We start from the raw sequence: 7,421 nt of genomic DNA, 5'->3' as shown, positions 1-7,421 counted from the left end.
TCATAACATAAACGTGATGGGGGCTGGCTGGTTTTTAGATCTTTTACCCCTGTTGCTCTAGCATCCTGTGTTTGGGTTCTAATTGCTAATGACCAAAGGCTGATTGTTCCTTGCTAATTACCCTTACTGAAGTAACAGCTGGGCCAAGTGATGTGGTGACCCATCTAAGACAATGAGCTGTAGCCATGCTGGTAAGATTTCTGTAGAGAGATTAGAGAGACAGCCTATAAAAGTCCAAAACCAACAAGAGTGAATTGCTTCTTGAAGCACTGCCTCAGGGGGAGCAATACTTGAAATATATACAGATAATGAAAGGGAAAAGCTTAAGAAATGGTAACATTAAAGAAGGCCTAGGACCAATAGCCAGAACAAGTTAGTTGCTAAGTGACGAGGCAATTTTGGACAGCAGCTGTGTAGGCAAGGATGGTTTAACAAGTCTGTGCCGAAGTTCCCATGATCAGAGGTTACGTGGAAGCATTATGTCAGCATCAAATCATCACACACAGACTGCAGCAATTTTGTTGCTGGGAACGATACCTGCATTGCCAGGGAAAAGTCTGCCTTGCTTTCCACTCCACATAGGGCTGGGACAGCTGGCCAGTGCCGCCCTTTATGCCTTGCTCACTCCGACACTCAGATGAGTCCCTCAAATTCCAGCTCCTACTGGGATAATTATACAGGGAAATCCAGCTTTTGGGAGCAGGAAGGTAGTTCCTGACTGCTTTTCATAGAGCTTCTTACCAGGTCTGCAAGCACTTTGAACTTCTGCCCTCTCAGAAGAGATCCTAGCCTGCCTGAAGATGAGAAACAATGACCCTTGGCACAGTCTTTTCTGGAACGAGGATGAAGTAGGACCATTGAATGACAAAAAGAGACTCTGCTCTTTTGCTGGGATCCCAAGGCCTGAAGGGCTTTTGTCCCAGAATGGATTCTAGCATTTCCAAAGACAAAGGATGGTGAATTCAGTAATGAGTCCCTAGCTAGCCAGCATAATAGATTCACTCTATTTAAACCTTGTCCCTAGAGACCTGTACGTGGGTTGCTTTTTTTTTTTATTTGTGGTCTCTGCTAACACAGAGTTCAGATCAATGGAAGTGCTCATGAAATATGTAACTGGCACTTGTGATGGAGATTGATAAATGTGGCTAAGTACAGCTGTGTGTTACAGAGACTTAGTTCCTTGCACTGATGCTGTGGACTGATACAGGCTATTGCCAGAATCTTCATTTCATTCTTTTTGGTATGTGATAAATGTTAGTCAGCTAGACAGACTTAAGAAGCCACATTTGATCTGTATGACAATTATGATTTTCTTTGAGCTCTTTCTCTAGTACATCCAGTTTCATTTGCTGTGGCTTGCTACCTCCACTCATTCAGGGAGCTGTTCAAATAATACAAACAAAAGAATACATGGAAATGTAAAAGGAAAACTGCACAAAAAGTATAGCTTTATCAAGAGTAGATTGTGCCAGACTAATGTGACAGCTTTTTTTGGTAATAACTGTATAACAGACTTTCTAGGAAAAAGAAACACTATGGATCTAATAGATATTGACTACAAGTTCCACATAATCTAACTTGAAGGAGACACAAAGATAATGCTGTTAAGTTACCTCATGATGGGAAGACAAAAAAGAGTTTTGTTCACTGCTCTTCAAGAAAGACCAATTCAAACTGTAAGTGCTCTGAGGAAGAGCTACCAGGCTGTTCAGAAATATGATTCACTTACCCTAACAAATGAAAACTGAAGCAAAGCAGACTCTGGGAATGCTCTCGCTGGTGCTATGTTAGTAGCAAACACAAGAAAAAGGAAAGCATTGTTTAAGGTGACAGGCATAGACTTGCCACAAGTACACTTAGGGTGGAAATTATAAAGATATTCCTGACCATCAGAGAATTTGGGATTTGGACTAGGAGTCCAGTAGAAGCAGCAAGAAGAGATGGGGTTGGAAAATTTGCATGAACCAGCACAGTCACATTACACTGTGTCGTGCTTATCTTAGCAAAGATAGGACTCCATAGAGAACTTCCCTCTGCTGTAGGCTTATATAAACACTGAAGGGAAATGTTTTTTTATTTTTTGGCTATCTGGAAACCTTTACCAGTGCTATAGTACAACATTATATCCACTGGTTCAAATGTCAGGACTATGTCAGCATTTTTTTACAGTAACTTCAGTAGATCAAAAAACACGTGTCATGCCCTAGTGTTCAATGAGTATGAAAAATGTGATTTCTAAAGGCTTGGGTTTTTTTTTTTTTTTTTTTTTTTTTTTTTTTTTTTTTTTTTTTTTCTAATCTTCTGCCAATGCAGAAGAAATAATGAAGTCATTTACTCTAAAACTCAAGACATCACTAATGGGCCATTCCCCTCAGTATAGCATGAGTTTAAAACGGGAAACGTCTAGGTTCTGAAGTGTGCTATGCCTTTTTTTGATCTTGAAATGGTATTTTAAATTTCTTTAGAGATATTTTTAATATATATGCACATCTAATTGCAGCTAAAAATAGTGTGTACTTCAGTTATCCTCCCTTCCTGCTAGGTCCTCAGGAGATGAACCAGCCCGGAGAAAGTCTTCAGCTTGGGTGCTCTCTGCCCCACCACACCTTGATGGATCCTCTCTTCTGCTCCCAGAATCCAAAGATGAAAAAGGGTAAATCTGTGTGAAATGTGTGAAAAACACTCACACACACACACACACGTGCAGGGAGGGCAGGGAAGGACACATCTGCCCTGGTTTACATTCACTGTATGCAGTGTTTAAACAGAGTTACTTCTGAACACACAGCGCTGGTTTGAAAAAAAGGAGCTTCCCACACTGCCATGAAAAGTTTCTTCTTAGAGTGTCAGAATCCAAGGCTCACAAGCAATTTGGTTGTTTTACAGTCTTTTTGATCTCCCTCTATGATTTGCACATTCTCTTCCTTATTCAACCCAAAACTGCAGGCACCTCATTTCACCACAGCTTTAGTGCCTTGCCCCACTACAGTCTGGGCACTTTCCAGGGGTGCCTCTGCTGCTCCCCACTGTCCTGCTGCAGAGCCTCGTGCTGGAGATCTGGGGTGCAATTCCAATAGCTGGTCTCAAGCCAGCTAAGGCTGATGGGCAGCTGCAGGCATTTTAAGGAGAGCACATGAAATGAAAGCCTTTTCTTGTGTATTGATGACACAAGTAACCTCTGCTCCTTTTCTGTTCACCAACTCCAACTGCTGGTCACCATCCAGCTCTGGGATGTTGCAACACTGCATTGCAAGCCTCTGTGTTCTCATCCCTTGTTCCGAAGCCCCGCTTCTGCTGGCAACACCGTGTTCTGCCTCTGGCAAAATGACACACATCTGCTGCTGCTCCTCAAGGGCTCTTTGTCATCCTGCTCTCCTCCACCAATATATAATCATAATCATCTCCTCCACCAATACCATAATTGAGATTTTCAGGTGTGATGGAAGAAGAAGTTAAGTGGTTTTGGAGGTGCAAGCTTTCAGCCCACCTGTCCTCTGTTATTTACTTCTTTTCTTAGTTTTCTTCAGGAGAAATAGATAAGGTCCTTTAAAGCATGTTCTTAGTTGGCAGCTTGGTGAAGGAGCATTGGGAGTGTGTATTAAAGAAGCTGGAATAAACAACAAAACCAAAACATAAGGTCACAATTCAAGCAAATATGCCAGAGGGAACACTAGGAGCAGACGATGTTTATTGCTCAATGTAGTCTAAAGTCCAGGCAGTGTGAGAATGCAGTCCAGTGGAGCTCTCCTGAAGCTAGGAATGGAGAGGTGCACAGAGAACAGGCCACAGAGGAGGCAGCATGTTTTCCTTTGAAAAGGCTCAATAATGATTGTGCAGCAGGCTGGAAATACTTAGTCATATAAAAGGTGTCAGTGCTAGCAGCAGAATAGAAGCATTCTCACATTTCTTTATTAAAAAAAAATTAATCAGACCTTAAGTGTTAGTGGGAGACAGCAGGTCAGTCACCATTTCTTATACAAACTATTGCAGCTGAAAATGACTGTGGTAAAACTTCCTAATTAGCCCTGTTGGGGTTTTTTGTTTTTTAAGAGAAAAGTAGCTGAACTTCTGAATCTGGTTTCCTGTGGAAACAAAGCTTACACAATCAGTGTTTGTCCTGGACCTAATAATTTTTGTAACCCTCTGGCAAATCAGGTTTTGACTGAAGCTGAAAGAGTGATAGTGTTGGACATGATTATGTTTTTTAAACCCTTTGTGAAGTCTGGCAGCAGGATAAGGGACAGAGTCAAGTTACTGCCCTGCCTGAAGAAAAGGCTCTCAGCCATTATGTGCTGGTCCCAGCCAGCTGGCCAGGCAGCACACACGTGCCGACAGTGAGTACATTTGTAGCTTCAAAACAGCCCCAGTTTGTTGTCTCTTGGTGGTGACAGTGTGGAGGCATGAGGAGAGCTGGGATTATTGTGGTGAAGAGAAAGAGATGTGGGACAAAGGACTCAAATCCGTAGGAAATCAGGCTTCGTTAGTTGTGCTGCTCAGGAACAACATGTTTGTCTAACAATAGCTTTCTGCCCAAGCACACACGTCAGAGCCAGATTAGATTTCTATTTGCATACCTCCTTACCTTTCTCAGGAATGCCTCTGGCATAAAACTCCTCAATTTCTCTTTCTTCCTTAAGGCATGGGTCTCCTGGAAAGTAACTGTAAAAAGTTGCATCTTATTTCTGAATCGATTTATTACTTTGTTTACCTAAAGTCAGATGAACTGGGTTTAATAACCACATCAAATGTCTGCTGGGGTTTTTTTTAATCCTCTTGGCTCTTCAGAAATAACATAACAGAGAGAGAGAGCAAATGAGCTGGATGCAATTACATTTTGTGCACACACTCTGAGAGCAGAACCTGAAGACAGCATTGTTGTGCAATGCAAACAAGGCATAAACTTATCCTGCTGAACCCTAGTAGCTAGTGATCTGAGAGGGAAAGAATCCAGTGGATTTCTGAAGCATAGGGATGAGCCTGCAGTACTGACAGGAAGACCAGGATTATTTTGTTTTCTGTAGGACTGAACATATTTTATACTTGTTGAAATAATAAGCATGGAAAAAAACACCCCACAAGAAAACTTTTAACAGCCATGGTACAAAAGAATGCTGCAGTAGCCAAGAGAGTTTTTAATCTGCAGAGAGAGAGAACAGGAGCTGTGCTCTTCTTTCTGTCTTATGTAGTCTAAGGTCTGCATTATGCTCATTATAATGATATCAGTGTTTCTAAATTAAAGTGGCAATGCCTAGATTCCACAGGGATGTGTGTCACAGAAATGCATGTGCTAGTAATTAAAACAGAGTGTTCAAATATTGCTTCATGTTCAGACAAGAACCTTTTTATGCAGTTGTGTAATAATTTAAAAAAAAAAAAAAAAAAAGGAAGGTAGGCCCAAACTGAGGGCAGCATTAATACACTGCACAGCCACTGACACGATGGGAGACCTTGTGCACTACTGCTGCCACCAGCCACATTGAAGAAAAGAAGTGTTTTCAAATACTAAGTAGCTTTTCAGAAAGATTTTATGGAAGTCCATCCAAACTCCAGCTCTGTGTTCCAACTGCTAAGAAACCACTTAGACAACTCACTCCAAAGAATGCCTAGTCACCTAGAAAGCAAATGAGGTACAACTACAATGAAACAGATACTACTTTAGTAAATCCTACCACTAGGCTACTCCATATGCAACCCTCCGTATTTTGTGCCTTTCCAGGGGCAAGTATTTAGTACTTCAGGGGGGAAAAAAAGGCACAAAGAGGCACCTGGGCTGTGCTCCACTTCAAGGGATAGTCCTTCCTGATCCCCCCATGGACAATGGGTTTGGGAAAAGACATACAGAGCAATTACCCTAATCACAGTCTTAGCAAATGTGATTAATGATCAAACAGTTTTCCAGTGTTTGGGAAAATCCTGTCTTAGTGTTATTTGCCTCTAATTCCTCCCACTGCAATAAGTTGTGTAAGTTGACAAAATGCAAATTCAAAAAGCACTACCTTTTCTGTGCTATAGCTTCATTATACCAAACCTACTCTTTAGCAGCTGACCTAATTTCTTCTGTTGTTATAATTTTAGAAGGAAGTTTTTACAGGCTCTTTGTACATTATACGGATTAGTATTTGAAGGTATCTTGGCCAAAAAAAGAGGATGAAAAATAGTCTTTTGTTCCCAGTACATTGTTGGTTTAACTTAGTCAGGTGTGTCTCATGGAGGAACAGAGGAGTCACATTTAAGGCTTGCTGATTTTGCTCCCAACTTGTCTTTATGTGTTTTGAGGCTGAAATAAAGCTTGTGTTGCACATGTGGCTAAAGAATTAGCTCCCCTCATCAGCTGAACTGCCAGAGAGTTTTACACTGGGTCAAACCTAATGCATTGGCACTTCACAATCTAGCAGCTCAGATCTGCTTTCAAAACAAACACCTCAAATGTGTCATTAAAAGGCTAAAATACACCCACTGGGAAAGGCCTGCATCCCAATAATGTGGCTGCATGAGTCTTAGGCTGAGTCAAGGGGGTCCTGTGAAAAGCAGCACTTAAAACAGTAGTGAAGGGGATGGGGTTTGTCTAATACAATTTTTGCAGTAACTTGCTATAATCTGTTGATTTTTGCTCAGTCACACCTGGTCAAACAGGTTTACATTGTCTCCTGCCTCATCTTTTCTTTTCTTTTCTTTTCTTTTCTTTTCTTTTCTTTTCTTTTCTTTTCTTTTCTTTTCTTTTCTTTTCTTTTCTTTTCATCTCTTCTCTTCTCTTCTCTTCTCTTCTCTTCTCTTCTCTTCTCTTCTCTTCTCTTCTCTTCTCTTCTCTTCTCTTCTCTTCTCTTCTCTTCTCTTCTCTTCTCTTCTCTTCCCCTTCCTTCCTTCCTTCCTTCCTTCCTTCCTTCCTTCCTTCCTTCCTTCCTTCCTTCCTTCCTTCCTTCCTTCCTTCCTTCCTTCCTTCCTTCCTTCCTCTCCTCTCCTCTCCTCTCCTCTCCTCTCCTCTCCTCTCCTCTCCTCTCCTCTCCTCTCCTCTCCTCTCCTCTCCTCTCCTCTCCTCTCCTCTCCTCTCCTCTCCTCTCCTCTCCTCTCCTCTCCTCTCCTCTTTTTTAAACTTTTTTTAACAGTTGTGCTAGAATTGTTATCACAAAGTGCCAACATGATAAAAATAGAGTGGGCTTCAGAGACCTGTCCTGAGTTCAGACTTTACTGCCTGAGATCACTTACCTATGACAGATGTTCATTTAAGTAATTAATATATATGACGGAGTGCAGAGCTTTGGAGTCTTCCCAGCCCTCCCCTGTGCAGTTCAAGTAAGTACATTTTTCTATCATGGCACTAGTGAGAAATCAGAAAGTGGTTTTTGCATGGCATGAGCTGAAAACTTCCCCCTTGCTCCCAAGGGGAGAAAGGCTGACTTGCAGCAATTTTTAATCCAGGAATA

This window comes from Haemorhous mexicanus, chromosome 1 (genome assembly GCF_027477595.1).
Source record: "Haemorhous mexicanus isolate bHaeMex1 chromosome 1, bHaeMex1.pri, whole genome shotgun sequence".
NCBI lineage: Eukaryota > Metazoa > Chordata > Aves > Passeriformes > Fringillidae > Haemorhous > Haemorhous mexicanus.
The sequence above is the reverse complement of the archived record's forward strand: the minus strand, read 5'-3'. Positions refer to the sequence as shown.